Raw genomic sequence first — 19672 nt, forward strand, 5'->3', positions numbered from 1 at the left:
GCAGCAGCAAATCAGCCACACGAGGTGTTGATGATGAAAATATTTTCAAATTTATATACTTTTTTTGTGTGTATATACAGTAGAAATATTTGGAGAGATGTTGTATCAAGAATATAGCTTAGTGCTAAAAAGATTTTTCGGTAAATGGTCCATTTTAAATGGTTTCACACAACTTCACCCATGATTCCCACATTTTACCATCTGAATCTATTTAGAATAAACAGTGTGTGAAGCTTGAGTATAGTAGACCCCTAATTGTTTATTCTTTAAGATTATAGGCCTGTCGGCATTTCCCCTTTCGTGAATTAGGGGAATTTGTAAACCACACAATTTTGAGTCCAAAAGATTACAGATATGTTTGTACTCCAAATCTTAGCAGTTTTCCTGCAATGCCATTAGCATGCGGTTTATACAGAAATTAATGTAACTAACCTTTTCATATATTATACTGTGTTTACTAGTTCTACCACTAAGAGGTAGTGTTCTTGTATAATGTAATGTTCTTTCCAATGGAACTACATGTTAGAGATGTAATTTCTTGTTTTATTGTTCCTGTTTTCCAATAAAACAAGAATGGCTCAGTCATAGGACTAGCAAAATTTTGACATAAACAGTGATATGCAGCAGATTTTCAACAACCATTCTATAGGGTTCTCCTATAGTTGGTTTACTACATCATCAATGGCATATGTAGTCACAGATGTTCATTAAGCGAATGTCATCCCCTTTGTATGTTGGTTTGACATTATTTATGTTCTCTCTCATTGATGTGATAGTTAACTGGGGCTGTTCCAGATTCTGGGGTACAAATAGTTTTTTGTCGGGTTGCTGTGCTTTGGACTTGGGTCTGTTGCTCGGGTCTTTTTTAGGTGTTCTTTAAGCCACACATCTTTAGCTCCCTGTGACAGCAGATCTTAATTTTTTTCCTTGTATATTTTGCTACAGGCTTTTTTGCACTCACAGTAGGTCGCCCTTGTGTAAAGAAAGGTTTACTATAAAACTTGGTTGCACTTTTTTTTGGTTTCCAGTACAGTGAGACACCCAGCGTTCATGAGCCTCCCATCTTATTTTTGTTGGTCATCAGCATGGATTGTAGATTTCTGCAAAAAGACAGCAGTTCTCTCAGTACAAGTGGTGTTATCCTCGTGGAGTGGTGGAGTGTGGTTAGGGCTCCATTTCATCATTTAGGGTCAGTCTGTAAAAGACCCTGAGGAGGTTGGTTTGTAGTCTCAGAGCTCTTTGTACACAGATATTCTGAAAATCTGTGGTGGTATGTATGCAGAATGGGATGTTGAAGAAAGACCTTGTGGAATGCGGTGTTACATTTTTGCATACAGTCCAGCTATGCCCAGCTATGCAAGTTTATTTTTTTATTTTTTCAGTTGCAGAAACATTCAGTATACAATATTTTGGCATTGTTCATCATGCAAGTGGCACATTATTATTGTTTAAATAGATTGTGAACATTAGTATACCGAAACAAGCTCACGGGTATACTTGTATAAAGTTATGCATATTTTACACAGCAAGGCTTATCCACCAAAGTTGTTGAGAATCTTCATACAATAAAATGGTAGGTGTCTTCACTTTGAAAACGCAGTCATGCGCAGATAAAATAAACAGGAATTTGCTTTTCATATGTCTGGAAAAGTAAAAAGTGGACAAAACTACAATTTATTGAGTAAAGATTTTCAACTTCTTTCGTAAATAAGCCTCATTGCCTTGCAAAATTAGAACCAAATTCTAAGTTGATAATAAAAAAAAAGGTTATTTTAAAAAGCGCTGACACATCCAATTTAACAAAGCACAGATCTTACAAGCAAAATTTGATTAAGGTTTTTAAAATATTTTGTTCACACAAAGTATCCCTTAAATGGCAAGAAGAACATTTTATTGGGTTATCGATGGGACTTTTGCACATGGCTGGTTTTGAGCTGACTTTAGCAGATATTCTTTGGGTTGTATAGGCTAGTTAATGGGCATTTGGTATTTTCAAGGAAATTTGCAAATGAATAGCATTTGTAAAGTATTGGGACACCTTCCTTTACACGCACGTGAAATTTAATGCCATTCGAGTTTTTTTTTTCCGTAGGGTTCAATATTGAGTTTGCCCACCCTTTGCAGCTATAACAGCTTTAATTATTCTGGGAAGACTGTTCACATGGTTTAGGAGTGTGTCTATGGGAATGTTTGACCATTCTCCTAGAAGCGCATTTGTGAGGTCAGGTACTGATATTGGACGAGAAGGCCTGGCTCGGCTTGCAGTCTCCTCTCTACTTCATCCCAAAGATCTTCTGTCGGGTTGAGGTCAGGATGTTTGAGTGGACTTCTGAAAACAAATGCCGCTGTATACAATGGTAACATTATAGCTAATTGTTAATGCTCTGCTTGTTGGCACTAAAGTGGTCTGGGCTGTGTGAGCTGGTCTGGGTTTTCTTCTGTGCCGGGAACTGTGATGTGCCCCATGGGCTTTCCCCCCCTCCTTTGTTCACATTTGATGTGGGGTGGGCAGATGCCCTTGCTTTGCACATCGATGCCACGCCCATTGCACCTGATGTGTGTCGTCACTCCGTGTGGCACCACAATGCCAGCGTTCTTTATACATCCACTGGCAATATGAGAGGCTGGTCTTGGCGCCATTTGCCGGGTGGCTTAGCCTTTCAAGTGATGGCGCCTCCCTCTCTTTCTGAAAGCTGCGTGATGTTGGGGGTGTGCTGTGGTTGCGCCCATATAAGCTTATTGCCAGGTGGCCCAGGATCTCTGTCTGGTTCTCTTTCCAATGGACACTATGCACCACTGTGGATCATGATTTTCACATCCCATTAATAGGTATTATATCTCTCAGAAGGTGAAAAAAAGAACCACTAACAATAACAATACAAAAATCACCTTGTGGCGCTACACAAAAAACACTGCTAATTAACAGTGTACTACAATGTCCAAAACTAAACTACGTGAAAATTATAAACGCATGTGCATAAATACAGTACAATAAACATTAGAGTAAATTGTGATTAAATAGCAATCAAAAATCGCATTTAAGTGATAAAGTGAATATGTGACAGAACATAAATAGAGCAAATAAATAAAATAAACAAAATATTTTCTGCTGCAAATAGTGCTCTAAAAACGATGTGCAGTCCCAAAAAATTTTTTTCAAAAATTCGATATTCAATCAGACAGAATTATTGTCTAATTAAAAATAATAAAAGTGATGGTAGCATTAGTTCAAAAACTCCTTTTCCAGTGAAAGTTCTATAGCAAAGTGTCCATAAAACGAAAAGCCTCCACCGCACCCTTGGTGTTCGTGGCCCCCCTTGTTTAGAACACTCACCAACAGTATTGCCCAGCACTCTCGTGTAGGGCAAAAATCGCTTATACAGATGATAACTGTTTCTCCAGCCAACTCTTGTGACAGACTTCGCAGCAGAGGGTAATGAATTAATATCTCAGAGTTACCTCAGGGAGACAAAAGAGACTTCCCATAGTGCAAAATTGCAAAGCTATTTTTAATCTCAATAAAACAATCGATAAAATCACACTCACATGGATCAAATTAAAAGCAGGCACTTCAGATAGACATTCCACTTATCAATCAGGAGATCCTTCACTCATAGGCATTGGTGAGCACACTGGAAGCAAGCTAAGTTGATATCAAAAAGCACCGTCTCTATATAAGGTAGCTGTGCTGTACCTTTTACTGTGTGTGCTGGTCGCCGTATAGCCACGCCCCGACATGTTTCGTCCAATAGACTTCCTCATGGGTTTGGCTATCCAGCTGTCACAACCCCCCTTTTATTTAAAATCACAAGCGACCAGTCCCTCCCAGTAAAGGTAATCCCTCCCCCCTATACTATCCAATTGGTTATTAGGCTCTTCCGGTGGGTGGTTAATGGTTAATTTCTCCCCAGCTCCTCCCCATCTCTGTGTACAGAAACACTCATCATTCCCCCACACACTGCTCTCAGCCAGATCAGGAAAGTGAATAATCGGCTGATCACCGCACACATCCAGAGAGGCTCACCCACCCAACCTTCCGATTACTCTCCTCTTCATCTCCCTCATCACCGCAGTAATGGATGGTTTATTTCGTCCACGCGCATGCGCGGACTTCCGGGGAAGCCCGTTCACTTCGCCAGCTGATTGGCTGTGACTGTGCGCCGCCGTCATCACGATTGCGCTAGCGTGCTCCCCCCGGACCGCCCACTCCTCCCACGACATCTTACTACACCCGGGATTCACTAATAGATTGCGCAGGCGCCGATCACTGCAAAGCCTCATGGCGAGAAGAAAACAGTCTCCTCCCCATCGGCAACCTCCTCCAATCAGAATCACCAGTGGACGAATCAGGGGGAGATCAGCGGTCACATCCAATCCTACTTAGTAGCACAGTTGCTCTATTCATCCCAAATAAAGCAATGTCTTTGCACACGCCATTCACGTCAATGCCAACGCCAATGCCTTAGCACCCTAACGATGCTCTCAACCTCAACTCCACAAACAGAAATAAGCACCTATGGTGAGGCTGATCCCTCATACAAAAATGTGTACATAAAACAAAATGTGTGTGCACAGAGTCTTTAAGTGTTTGTATGGACAAGTGACAACTATGAAATACCATAAAGTAGAATAATCGGGCAGCGGAGGAGATCACACAAAGGATTACAAACAATGTGTATTTACCCCCACTACTTTAGAGGGGATGTTCAATGTCTCCCTTATTATTGAACAACCTGCTAGCATATCCTTATGCGACCAATGCCCAGGAGTTCACATAACATTATAAAACTTCTCCTAATCTACAGACACACTAAAAATAAGTAAAAATCAAAGTAATAACTCTCGTATAAACTGCTTTTCTCAAACCCATCTCCTCATTTCAACATGAGATACATGGACAAACAACATTCATTATAAAAGACACCAAAATATGATGATTGGTGTCACGGTGTACCTCCAAATACACACATGCAATCCTAAAAAAAATTTTTTTTAGATCAAACATATAAGAATAAAAATGAAAAAAATAAAAAAAATCAAAATATTCCCCAAGATGCGTCCAAGAGCTATCTTCCTAGCTAAGATTCTAATTGCTTATAGTCAGGTCATATTCACAATACTGCCCTCTAAGCAAGAAAAAGGAAAACGAAGCGGACAACCTCATCAATGACAAATAGTGTCAGGAGTTATTGATGAAGCTATTGACATCCAGCTCGATATTCATGCCCGTTGGTGTCAAGCTCCTCATCAAAAATATCCACCTCGTTTCCCTTTGTGACAAGTCTCTGATCCGGTTTGAGCCCCTCCAAGAATGGTGAACCTGATCAATGCCGCAGAACTGTAAAAGGGATGGATCCTGCTGATGGCACTCTTTGAAGTGCATAGACACACTATGGTACTTGTACCCCTTCCGTATATATTAGCAAGGTGCTCCGAAATACGGACCTTCAATTGCCTTTTAGTGCGTCCCACATAATAGAGCCTACATGGACACCACAGCATGTATACCACAAAGGTCGTGTTGCAGGTCATAAACTCCTCTATTTTGAAAGATTCACCAACCCCGTTGGTCACTGAGGTTATGCCCCTATTAATCTTTAAAACGGTTCTGCAGCAAATACATTTTCTACATGAAAAAAATCCTTTTAAATCCCCAGAGATAGTAACTCTTATCGGCGGATCTAATATCTTCTTAACGATCTTATCACCAATATTGGGAGCTCTTCTATAGATAAACCTGGGAGCAGTTGGTAAAACCGCGCCCAGGTATTTATCCCTGCCCAAAATATGCCAATGCTTAGCAAAAATAGATTCTATGTCCCTATATTGGTGATGAAAACCTGATAAGAATTTGAACTGATGCTGTGTCTGATCACTACTTCTTATCTGGTCTTGCAGACATATCTCCCTAGGGATATTTCCCACTTCCTCTATTACTTTATCAAGGCGGGTGCAATTATATCCCTTCTGTAGAAATCTCTCCTTCAATACACCAGACTGGGTCACAAAGTCCATATCTGTGGTGCAGTTGCGGCGAACTCTCAGAAACTGGCCTTTCGGGATATTCCTTATCCACGAGGGGTGATGTCCACTCCTCGTGGACAGGTCACTATTCCGGTCCGTGGTTTTAAAGAATACTGTCGTCTTCAAATGATCCCTGTCTCTTTCTATAGTGAGGTCCAAAAAATTAACAGAAATGGGACTGATATTGAAGTCCAATCTTATATTGTTAAGGTTGGAGTTCAATTTTTCCGCGAACATTTTAACAGTTAGCTCAGTGCCCAACCAAATAAGCAAGACATCATCAATAAACCTCCGATAGAAGATCAACTGATGTGGTCTACTCGAGAAGACAGATAGGACATTGAACATCCCCTCTAAAGTAGTGGGGGTAAATACACATTGTTTGTAATCCTTTGTGTGATCTCCTCCGCTGCCCGATTATTCTACTTTATGGTATTTCATAGTTGTCACTTGTCCATACAAACACTTAAAGACTCTGTGCACACACATTTTGTTTTATGTACACATTTTTGTATGAGGGATCAGCCTCACCATAGGAGCTTATTTCTGTTTGTGGAGTTGAGGTTGAGAGCATCGTTAGGGTGCTAAGGCATTGGCGTTGGCATTGACGTGAATGGCGTGTGCAAAGACATTGCTTTATTTGGGATGAATAGAGCAACTGTGCTACTAAGTAGGATTGGATGTGACCGCTGATCTCCCCCTGATTCGTCCACTGGTGATTCTGATTGGAGGAGGTTGCCGATGGGGAGGAGACTGTGTTCTTCTCGCCATTAGGCTTTGCAGTGATCGGCGCCTGCGCAATCTATTAGTGAATCCCGGGTGTAGTAAGATGTTGTGGGAGGAGTGGGCGGTCCAGGGGGAGCACGCTAGCGCAAGCATGATGACGGCGGCGCCCAGTCACAGCCAATCAGCTGGCGAAGTGAACGGGCTTCCCCGGAAGTCCGTGCATGCGCGTGGACGAAATAAACCATCCATTACTGCGGTGATGAGGGAGATGAAGAGGAGAGCAATCGGAAGGTTGGGTGGGTGAGCCTCTCTGGATGTGTGCGGTGATCAGCCGATTATTCACTTTCCTGATCTGGCTGAGAGCAGTGTGTGGGGGAATGATGAGTGTTTCTGTACACAGAGATGGGGAGGAGCTGGGGAGAAATTAACCATTAACCACCCACCGGAAGAGCCTAATAACCAATTGGATAGTATAGGGGGAGGGATTACCTTTACTGGGAGGGACTGGTCGCTTGTGATTTTAAATAAAAGGGGGGTTGTGACAGCTGGATAGCCAAACCCATGAGGAAGTCTATTGGACGAAACATGTCGGGCGTGGCTATACGGCGACCAGCACACACAGTAAAAGGTACAGCACAGCTACCTTATATAGAGACGGTGCTTTTTGATATCAACTTAGCTTGCTTCCAGTGTGCTCACCAATGCCTATGAGTGAAGGATCTCCTGATTGATAAGTGGAATGTCTATCTGAAGTGCCTGCTTTTAATTTGATCCATGTGAGTGTGATTTTATCGATTGTTTTATTGAGATTAAAAATAGCTTTGCAATTTTGCACTATGGGAAGTCTCTTTTGTCTCCCTGAGGTAACTCTGAGATATTAATTCATTACCCTCTGCTGCGAAGTCTGTCACAAGAGTTGGCTGGAGAAACAGTTATCATCATATATACTGTTGGTGAGTGTTCTAAACAAGGGGGGCCACGAACACCAAGGGTGCGGTGGAGGCTTTTCGTTTTATGGACACTTTGCTATAGAACTTTCACTGGAAAAGGAGTTTTTGAACTAATGCTACCATCACTTTTATTATTTTTAATTAGACAATAATTCTGTCTGATTGAATATCGAATTTTTGAAAAAAAAATTTTGGGACTGCACATCGTTATTAGAGCACTATTTGCAGCAGAAAATATTTTGTTTATTTTATTTATTTGCTCTATTTATGTTCTGTCACATATTCACTTTATCACTTATATGCGATTTTTGATTGCTATTTAATCACAATTTACTCTAATGTTTATTGTACTGTATTTATGCACATGCGTTTATAATTTTCACGTAGTTTAGTTTTGGACATTGTAGTACACTGTTATTAAGCAGTGTTTTTTGTGTAGCGCCACAAGGTGATTTTTGTACTGTTATTGTTAGTGGTTCTTTTTTTCACCTTCTGAGAGATATATTCAATTATTTAAGTGGCAGCTGGGGAGAGGGGGGTGTTTGAGCGCTGTGATGATATACTAGAGGGGAGGCCATTAATAGTGTATCTTGAGTTTTTTCATTAATAGGTATTACTTTGGTTTATATATTCTGTCATTAGCTTTTTTTGTTATTTTATCTATCCAGCTTTGTAGGTGGTTTATTCCTTCACCTTTTACCTCACCATTCCATGCATCTTACTTTTTTCGATTTGGGTTTCGTTTCACTGGTGTCACTTCTAGTATACTTGTACTCACCCTGCTCTAATTATGAATAATGGGTTACACTGTACACTATGGATTTATACATTTTTAATACTTTTCACAGAAGCCCTCTAGAGACGGTTTTGGACAATACCCCTGGCCATATGGGGATCACAATTCCATGGATACTTGTCCACGTTGGATGTTGTTTTGGTTTGCAGTCAAGGACCACACTGCCACAGTTCCTGGAAATGATGCCCCCGTGGGCTCCCAGTTCTCACGACCACACCTTCAATGCACAGCAAATTTGTAGGCAACATAGAGGGACTCTCCCATCCCATCTTCTGCACTTTTTCCTTTGACAGATGCCGTTTATGTGGGAATGTATGTATTGTATTTCAGATTTACACAAGAAGAACAAAAATCCACAAAATGTAATCTGTTATGTGTTTACAAGATTCTATATTCAATTATTCTTCATAATTATCATGTGTTTACGGGATCTCATATGTAATTGTTACTATATTACTACTTTATCTAATTATTATTGATGTGGATTAGAGAGTTTGGAGCTTACATATTCACAACCATCCACAATTGTATTGTGTTATCATAAAATATGTGTATATATATATATATATATATATATATATATATATATAAATTTTAATGGGACACTAACCACTACTATTAATTACTGTTTTGTACCTTGTTACATGCAGATTTATATGAATTAATAAATATCATAATATACATTGACCATTGTATTTTTTGCAGCTGCATGCTGCATTTAAAGTCCCACTTCTTTCTCCCCCTTTTTACAATGGTAACATAAAATTCATTGTTGTATTTCAGTTGACAGTTGGATCAGTCTATTGTTCTATAACAGCGGTCAACAGGGATGAGCTTTATGTTCGAGTCGAACTCATGTTCGACTCGAATATTGGCTGTTTGCCGAACAGCGAACAATTTTAGAAAAGTCTATGGGAGAAATCAAAAGTGCTCATTTTAAAGGCTTATATGCATGGTATTGTCATAAAAAGTGTTTGGGGACCTGGGTCCTGCCCCAGGGGACATGTATCAATGCAAAAAAAAGTTTAAAAAAAGTTTTTTCGGGAGCAGCGATTTTAATAATGCTTAAAGTGAAACAATAAAAGTGTAATATTCCTTTAAATTTCATACCTGGGGGTGTCTATAATATGCCTGTAAAGTGGCGCGTGTTTCCCGTGTTAAGAACAGTCTGACAGCAAAATGAAATTTCTAAAGGAAAAAAGTCATTTAAAACTACTCGCGGCTACAATAAATTGTTTAAAATAAATTTTGGCATGGGGTTCCCCTTAATATCCATACCAGACCTGAAGGATACACATCACCGTGTTCCGAACGATCGGATTTTCCGACAACTTTGTCCGGCCGTGTGAATGCAACACAAATTTCAGACAAAATCCGTCGGAAAAAATACGACAGATTTTGTGGTCGGAATGTCCGACCGTGTATACAAGGTATAACAGTATTTCTACTGTTTACTGACCATCGTTTCTGGTTATTTGCTGGGAAGTAGATAGCATTTTTGCTTGTTAAATGTATAGCTATCAGTCTTGTATTGTATTCCTATAATTGTAATCGTTTTGTATGTACAGCATTTTTCACTTAGTGAAAATACATTAATATACTGTAGAGGTCTAAGCTTCCTTGCATATAACGCAAAGTAACCTTAATAGACTAAAGCAAAACAATGAGGCCAAATTATTCATCTGCTGCTTCTTCTATTGGCAGGTTTTTCTTCTAGTAACCTGCTGGGAACTTACCGGAGGGTAACTACATCTGCTGACAGCAGCCAAACCTGAAGCAGCGCCCTCTCTGATCTGAACAGAAAAAGTCTAAAGTTGCAAAGCAATTACAGGAAATTTCATCACTGAGCCATGGTGAAGTCTCTCTGAACTTAGCACATGAGCAGTTGCAGGAATTTGGCTGGGTCACAGTGTGCCATCTTACTTGCACCTACATCGCAAAACAACTAGAAAAGGCCAAAGCCTCTTTGACAGTGTCAGGGCATGTTGTACTTCTTGTACCCTGACCCACAGGGTTTCCTGTTGTGACTATCTGGACTGGACCTTAAGAAGGCTTTTCTTGCTCTCAGGTTTGATCTTCTCTCAATCTGTTGCTGAATTTGGCTATTTCCTTACTCAGTCTCCCCTTGACATGGGTTTGACCTTAGATTGTGGTTTTTAATCTAATTTTGGCTCATTGTTCAAACTGTTCTGTTGTCTTCATTATCCAATTTGCTACCCTTTCTCCTTCACATTTCTCTAACTGATGTGGCACAGCCCTCAACTGGGCAAACAAAGGAGTTATTTTTTCATGCAATTCCTTAAGAGGTTATGGTAAAGACTGGGTCTCATGTGATCCTACACTTGCAGAGCGGTTCAGGAACTAAACAGCTACTAAGTATATCCACCAAATACTTAAACCTCGTTAAAGTCATAAAGTTCACTCAATTTACCCTGATCTGAGCTCTCAACCACCATTAGCATAAGCACACACAATCCTCTGTAAGGGCTAGAAAGGTAGTAAAGTGTACTTCCTGAAGAATGCAGCTTCCTGCATCACTGCTCACATTCAATCTAGCAAGGTAGTAGTTAGGGCTGCCTTTTTTACAATATGATTTTTGTATGTGAAGCAGCAAAGAACTCTTGGGATGTGTTCCATCTGAATAAACTGGCATATTCCAGGATCCCAGATTATAGACAAAAGAGAGTTTGGTAGGTTGGTGGACAACAGTAGTGCCTAAAATACTATTCAAGTATGGAATATTCTCTGCATGTACAATTAAGGTTTAACTCCAATTATGACCAGAGTACCTCCAGCTCTTGAAAAAGCACGAGCCATTTTGAGGGGGGGGGGGGGGTTCATAAAGCATTTAATTGATGGTGTTGACATTTTATGTGAGAAGGCAGCAATAAATTGGATTATGTGGAACAGGGAAACAGGTATCACATAATTCCAACAGTTTACAAAATCCAGTGAGCACCTGCATTTAATATACAATTTAAGATGATTGAATTACTGCAAAATATAGTTCTTAAAGATTAGCAAGAGAAACATAATATAACAAAATCCACACATTGAGACTAGGGATGAGCTACATGTTCAAGTCAAACCCATGTTTGACTCGGACATCGTCTGTTTGCCCGTTCAGCGAATTCCGAACCTTACCAAATTCAAGTGGATGATTTTAGCAATATGGAAGTTTTGATGGATTAAATTTTTTTGCCTTTATTAAATTATTTGTAATTTTTTATAACAAAGTCTTCTATGAATTATTTATTTAGTACCGCAATAGTCCCCTCAACAAACATTTTTGGGTGTGGATATCAAGGGAGCAGCCTCAGCAACTGCCCCGATATCCTTAGAATTCCCAATTCTTGACAATTATCAATTGGGATGATGGTACTGTTATATGTATTACGTATATTTTGTATCTGAGGCTATACTCAGTCTATGGCAGTATTTTGTTTTAGTGTCCTATGCACAGTGTGCACCTAAAGCTTTACCTGAATACAATTGCTGGCATTATCATACAAATACAGGCAGGGAGCTGCAGTATTTTGTTTTAGTGTCCTTTGCACAGTGTGCACCTAAAGCTTTACCTGAATACAATTGCTGGCATTCTCATACAAATACAGGCAGGGAGCTGCAGTATTTTGTTTTAGTGTCCTTTGCACAGTGTGCACCTAAAGCTTTACCTGAATACAATTGCCAGTGTTCTCATACAAACACAGGCAGGGAGCTGCAGTATTTAGTTTTAGTGTCCTTTGCACAGTGTGCACCTAAAGCTTTACCTGAATACAACTGCCGGCGTTCTAATACAAATACAGGCAGGGAGCTGCAGTATTTTGTTCTAGGGTCCTTTGCACAGTGTGCACCTAAAGCTTTACCTGAATACAATTGCTGGCGTTCTCATACAAATACAGGCAGGGAGCTGCAGTGTTTTGTTTTAGTGTAATTTTGCACAGTGTGCACCTAAAGCTTTACCTAAATACAATTGCCGGTGTTCTCATACAAATACAGGCAGGGAGCTGCAGTATTTTGTTTTAGTGTCCTTTGCACAGTGTGCACCTAAAGCTTTACCTGAATACAATTGCTGGCGTTCTCATACAAATACAGGCAGGGAGCTGCAGTATTTTGTTTTAGTGTCCTTTGCACAGTGTGCACCTAAAGCTTACCTGAATACAATTGCCGGTGTTCTCATACTAATAATACTACAGGCAGGCATTTGACTGTGCTAGCTGCAGTATTATATATATATATATATATATATATATATATATATATACGTCCCAGCCAGGCCCGGACTGGGACAAAAAATAGGCCCGGGCATTTTAGATTGAGTAGCCTTTCCAGGGACCAGGGGGGGGGGGGGGGGTTGGTTTCGGTAGACATTAGTGGGGGTGGCTGGTGTTGGTCCTCCACACTGTAATGTGCAGCGACACTGTGATATAAAGGGAACTGCACTAAAAAGGGGCACTGCAATGATTACAGTGCCCTTTTACGGGGCAGTCCCCTTTATATTATAGGGTCCCAGTCCTATTGTGGCCATGCCAGTACTGTCTGTCTCCTATTGTGTCCATGGCCCAGTGACACTCACCTGCTCTCTGGCGCTGCGGGTACAGGGTGGCTACCTCTGGCGCTGCAGGTACAGGGTGGCTCTCTCTGGTGGTGCGGTGCAGCGTGGCTCTCTCTGGTGGTGCGGTGCAGCATCGCTCTCTCTGGTGGTGTGGTGCAGCGTTGCGCTCTCTCTGATGGTGCGGTGCAGCGTCGCGCTCTCTCTGGTGGTGCGGTGCAGCGTCGCGCTCTCTCTGGTGGTGCGGTGCAGCGTCGTGCTCTCTCTGGTGGTGCGGTGCAGCGTCGCGCTCTCTCTGGTGGTGCGGTGCAGCGTCGCGCTCTCTCTGGTGGTGCGGTGCAGCGTCGCTCTCTCTCTCTGGTGGTGCGGTGCAGCGTCGCTCTCTCTCTCTGGTGGTGCGGTGCAGCGCCGCGCTCTCTCTCTGGTGGTGCGGTGCAGTGTCACTCTCTCTCTCTGGTGGTGCGGTGCAGCGTCACTCTCTCTCTCTGGTGGTGCGGTGCAGCGTCACTCTCTCTCTCTGGTGGTGCGGTGCAGCGTCACTCTCTCTCTCTGGTGGTGCGGTGCAGCGTCACTCTCTCTGGTGGTGCGGTGCAGCGTGGCTGGTTGTGCTGGGGCTATTAGTTCCCCCAGCACAGTCCTCTGTTTCATTTGCCATGTCTCCTGTAGTAGCTGCTACAAGCACTCCTCAGCTTGTTTCTGGGTTTTCTCTTTCACCCCAGCAGAGTGCATGCTGGGGACTGTAGTCTGCTCCCTGCTGAGACCAATGGTGCCATGTATCTCTGGGACTACATTTCCCATGATGCCCCTCTAGTTTCTTCTGATTGGCCCTCTGTGTTGGCCAATAGGGAGGGAAAACTACCAAAAAGGAACGCCTTTTCTTCCCCTGCTGCCGACGTGAGAAGGGGAGGGGGAGCGAGGGGGGGAATAGTGACAGCAGCCTGAAGCTCTCCCCACCGCGCGGACGCCCATAGCTGGAGGAGGAGAGCAGAACTGTCAGTGGGGCGCTGAGGCTGAGCTGTGTGTGAGAGAGACACACAGCACAGCCCATGCAGCCGCCAGTTCCGCAGGACACAGGCACGGCCGTATGGCGGTAGGCGAGCGGAGGCCGTGGCCTGTGTCACCCACGATCAGGCCGCGGCCGCCGCTTACCTCCCGCTGTGCGGCCTGATCATCAACAGGCCCTGGGCGGCCCCGGCCCACCGGGCAAATGCCCGGTCTGCCCTATGGCCAGTCCGGGCCTGGTCCCAGCTTTGTGCAGCTACATCTCCCTGCAGGCCATTAGTATGTCTGGAAGGCCAACAAGGAGAGGCAGACAGTCACGAGCCAATAAAAGAGGGCAAGCAGGCTCTGTGTCGTGAGGCAACAGTTCTGGTCATGGACACAGTGCGTCCTCTTCAGCACGTGGCCGTTGGACATGCTCATCCTTTTTTTTCGGCAGCTGGCCTTGTTGAGCCGCAACATGCCAAAGACTTGGTAGAGTGGATGATCAAGCCATCCTTATCTTCCTCATCCTCTCTCACCCAAGCTCAGGATACTTTGTCTGGCAAAGCAGCTGCCAACGCGGCCTCTTCCCTCGACTCAATAGCTTCAGTCACTCCTTCCCTAGCCCCATCATATCCTCCTGAGGAGTCCCCCGAACTGTTTGACCACAGTGTTGGGTACATGCTCCAGGAGGATGCCCAGCGTTTTGAAGGCTCTGATGATGGTATCCAGCTAGAGGAAGGCAGTAGCGTGTGCGCAGAGAGAGGGGGTGCCCAAGAAGGACAGCAATCTGGCAGTCATGTTCCCCCAGCTGCAGCATACTGTCAGGTTTGCTCCAGTGATGAGGAGGGAGGGGATGATGAGGTAACTGACTCCACGAGGGTGCCTGCTAGGAGAGAGGAGGAGGAGGAAGCACATCTCTAACGAGGCAGGATGCCCTCCAGGGGCCAGCTTAAGGGCAGCACACCGACTGCATAAAACTGCAGAGCTCCGCATGTGCAGGGCGCTGCTGTCTCTGCGTGTTATTCCAAAAGTTCTTTGGTGTGGGCCTTTTTTGAGACGAGTGCATCAGCTTGCACCACTGCTATTTGCAACATATGTCTCAAGCGTATCTTGTGTGGCCAAAACAACAGCCGCTTGACCAGACATATGTTGACCTGCCATGCAGTTCGTTGGCAAGCATACTTTAAAGACCCACACCAAAGAGCAAAGCGGACCTCTCCTTGCTCCTCATCAGCTGGGATCTCAAACCCCACTATACCTTCAGTCCTCTCTGAAACCTGCACTGAGAGGAATGAAGGTGTAGAATAAGGTGTGTCACAGCCAAGTACTTGCACGCAATCTGCTATCGGTACACCGACATCAGATTGTACCAGGCAAATTTCCTTGCCCCAGCTGCTGCACAGCGGAAAGAAGTTCACTCCTAGCCATCCACATGCCCAGTGGATAAATGTTAGCTTGGGTAAATTGCTAGCACCTCAACTGCTGCCTTTTCAGTTGGTAGACTTGGCCCCCTTCCGTGAGTTTGTGGAATGTGCGGTTCCTCAGTGGCAGATTCCCAAGCACCACTTTTTCACACAGAAGGCGATTCCTGCTCTCTACCGGCATATGGAAGGCAATGTCCATGCCTCGCTGGACAGGGTGGTCAGCGGTAAGGTGCATATTACCGCTGACTCATGGTCCAGCAGGCATTGACAGAGACGTTACCTATTTTTCACTGCGCATTGGGTGACTCTGCTGGCAGCTGGGAAGGATGCAGGAAGGTGCAGAAGTGTTGGAGGTTGTTCCGCCAACACACCTTCAAAATGCTACTACTGGTGATTCTGACACACCTCTCTCCTCCACCCCCTCCCCTTCTTCTTCCTCCATGGCCTCTTCCTGTGCTTTGTCCTCGGAACAAGCGGTGCTCTGTAGGCATTCAAGGGGCTACGCAAGTATGCAGGCAAAAAGATGCCATACGGTGCTTGGGCTGGTGTGCTTGGGGGACAGGAACCATACTGGGGCAAATATACTGTCAGCTCTGCAGGGGCAGGCTGAGAGGTGGTTGACGCCACGCCAGCTTAAGCCAGGAATGGAATGGTAGTGCAGCGGTTCTTGGGCAGGTACCTGGGCTTACAGGATTTCCGGAGGCAGGCCAGGAAAGTCTGTGTGCATTTCCGCTGGTCATATAATGCCAGTGCTCGGCTGGCTGACATCCAAAGGGAATTTAACCTGCCCAAGAATTGCCTAATCTGTGACATGCCCACCAGGTGAAACTCAACATTGGCCATGCTGCAGTGGCTGCACACACAGCAGAGGGCCATAAATGAGTACCTGTGCGACTATGGCACCAGGACAGGGTCAGGGGAGCTTGTTTTTTGTTCCCCACACCAGTGGGCCATGATCAGGGATGCATGCACTGTCCTGTCACGATTTGAGGAGGCCACGAGGATGGTGAGCAGTGACAATGCATGCATCAGTGACACTGTCCCTCTTGTCCACCTGTTGGAGCACACGCTGCGTGGAATAATGGACAGGGCACTTGAGGCAGAACAGACTTACCGCTCAAGGCCCCCTTTATCCAGACAGTGTTCTTGCTGGCCTGCTGATCACACAGGAAGAGGATGAGGAGGACGAGGAAGAGGAGGATTGTGTCAGCATGGAGGTGGAGCCTAGCACTCAGCATCAGCAGCAGTCTTTAAGGGATCAATTACAGTCCCAAGAAACCCATGGACTTGTACGTGGCTGGGAGGAGGTTGCTGCGGATCATGTCGTCCTTAGTGACCCAGAGGACTCCGGACCAAATGCCTCAGCTAAACTACGCTGCATGGCCTCCCAATCCTGCAAAGCCTGTGGAAGGATCCTCGTATTCGTCGGATCAAAGAGAGGGATCATTACTGGCTTGCAACCCTCCTTGATCCACGTTACAAGGGTAAGGATGCGGACCTTATCTTGCCATCGCAGAGGGAGCAGAAGATGAAACATCTTTGGGATGCCTTGCAGAAAGGTCTGTGCAACATGTTCCCAGAGCCTGGGAGGTTACAAATTCCTGGTCCTGGACAACATGTTGCTGAGGCTTCTGTCAGTCACAAAAGGAGCAGTGGAGAAGGTGGCCGTCTGACCGATGCGTTCAGACAATTTTTTAGTCCGCAGCCCCAAGGTATGATCGGTTCCAGCAACCACCGCCAGCGTCTGATTTACATGGTGCAGGAATACCTAGGGGCAAGATCAGACTTGGACACCTTTCCCACTAAAAATCCTCTGGGTTACTGGGTCTTGAGGATGGATCACTGGCCAGAGCTTGCACAGTATGCAATAGAGCTACTGGCCTGCCCTGCACCCAGTGTTCTTTCAGAACGCACATTCAGTGCTGCTGGAGGCTTTATAACCAATCACAGGGTGCGCCTGTCCACCGACTCGGTTGATCGACTAACCTCCATAAAAATGAATCACCTGATGCTGATGTAACCGAATATTTTTTTTGAAATGTCAGATCCCTTCAAGACTGCCTATGCTGATGCTGTTATGCTGATTGACTATACTCTTCCTCCTCAATGATCATGCTGATAGCTTGGAAGAACATTTTTGGTTCTGGGCGCCGCCACCCAGGGGCGTGTAATTACAATTTTGTATGCAATATTTTGCAGGAGGGCTCATTGCTGCACTCAACTACAATATCCTTGAGGGGTTGCAGTGTTGTGGCACCAGCACCAGTGCCTAAGGCCCAATTTTTCAGCCCCTGTTTAACAGGGGCGTGTAATTGCAATTTTTGATGCAATACTTTGCAGCAGGGCTCATTCATGCGCTCCAACTAGAGTTTCCATGAGGTGTTGCAGTGTTGTGGCACCAGTGCCTAAGGCCCAATTTTTCTGCCCCTGTTCAACAGGGACATGTAATTACAATTCTTGATCTAATATTTCACAGCAGGGCCCATTCCTGCGCCCACCAAGAGTAACACTGAGGGCTTACAGTGTTGTGGCAACACCACCACCACCGGACTAATTTTTCTGCCCCTGTTCAACAGGTGCATGTAATTACAATTCTTGATATAATATTTTACAGCAGGGCCCGTTCCAGCACCCACCAGGAGTAACTGTGAGGACATACAGTGTTGTGGCCCCAGCAACACCACCACCACCATCACCAAAGGACCAATTTTTCTACCACTGTTCAACAATGGCATGTAATTACAATTCTTGATATAATAGTTCACAACAGGGCGTTCCAGCGCCCACCAAAAGTAACTGTGAGGGCTTACAGTGTTATGGCAACACCAACACCTCAGGTCCAAATTTCTGCAGAGCATATAGGGCAGGCCCCTACTTTCAAACATCCAACTTGCAAACGACTCCTACTTGCAAATGCAAAGAGACAACAGGAAGTGAGATGAAATCTACCAGTAGGAAGGGAAATTCTCTCCTGTAAGAGTTGATATGGGAAAAACGTGTCTCCTCTCCACTGATGCTTTATCACCAATCCTTGTTTCACTAAAACCCCCAAATTAAAAAAAAAACATTTGTCATTGGGACAGAAAGTTAGGTGAAATCTTCTGAAGAGGTGCACAGACAGCAAAAAAAATGTTACAGGGGTGATAACCCTTCCCTATGTTTTCCAAAAAGCTTAAAAATAGATTTTTTGACTGGAGCTACACTTTAAAAATGTACCCGTTCAAAATTACAAACAGATTCTACTTAACAACACACCTACAGTCCCTGTCTTGTTTGCACTGCCTGTATACTGCTGTTCAGAGTATATATATGGGGGCCGTTTGTCTCACTGATTTTCATCCATATTGCCAGGACCAGACATTACATTAAAGCCGCAAGCAGTTTTAAATTACTTTTATTCCTTTAAAAATGTCATTTTGTGCAGGGACTGTTCTAAGCACGGGAAACACACGCCACTTTACAGGCATACTATAGACACCCCCCAGTTACGGTATTTAAAAGAATATTTCACTTTTTTTTCACTTTAAGAATCATTAAAATCACTGCTCCCAAAAATAATTCCGTTTTTAAAACTTTTTTTGCATTGATACATTCCCCTGGAGCAGGACCCGGTCCCCAAACCCTTTTTAGGACAATAACTTGCATATTAGCCTTTAAAATTAGCACTTTTGAGTTCGAACGTTCGAGTCCCATTGACTTTAACGGGTTCTAAAGTTCACGCAAATTTTTGGTTCGTTTGCAGGTTCTGGGGCAAACCGAACCGGAGGGTGTTTAACTCATCCCTAATTGAGACTATGTGCAAACAAAGCAGTATAATTTTACCATACTGGATGTATAAGAGGTTATTTCAAGGGGAAGGTCTCCAGCCTTTTTAATCTGGTTGCTTTTTTTAACCCTTTGTAAATTAAAATGAAATACAATGGACATATCATACTACCAAAAGAATAACTAAAGAGAAAGTAACTTGTAGAACATCACCATAAAAAATCTGACTTGTTCGCAATCCACAAAATGCTATATTTCTACCAGGTTTTCCAATATTTGTAACATTCCCAAAATTATGGATATATCAATTGATTAGAAATTTCAGATAAATAATATTTAAAAAACAGGAGTGCAACCGTGCCCTCTTAATACAGCATTAACACAAACATTTGGTTGCCCTGAATGTTCTTCAAAATAACAACCACAATGTTATTCATTTTATAGAATGGAA

The 19672-nt window shown here is 43.7% G+C and overlaps 1 protein-coding gene across 1 annotated transcript in view; it reads right to left on the minus strand.

Annotated features, from left to right (window-relative positions):
- LOC143924363 (aldehyde oxidase 1-like) overlaps positions 1–19672 on the minus strand; it is a 258253-nt gene that overhangs the window by 181431 nt on the left and 57150 nt on the right. The gene's annotated exons all lie outside the window — the stretch shown is intronic.

Source organism: Lithobates pipiens, unplaced genomic scaffold, assembly GCF_037356315.1.
Source record: "Lithobates pipiens isolate NorthernLeopardFrog02 unplaced genomic scaffold, aLitPip1_a1.2 Scaffold_22, whole genome shotgun sequence".
NCBI classification, from domain to species: domain Eukaryota; kingdom Metazoa; phylum Chordata; class Amphibia; order Anura; family Ranidae; genus Lithobates; species Lithobates pipiens.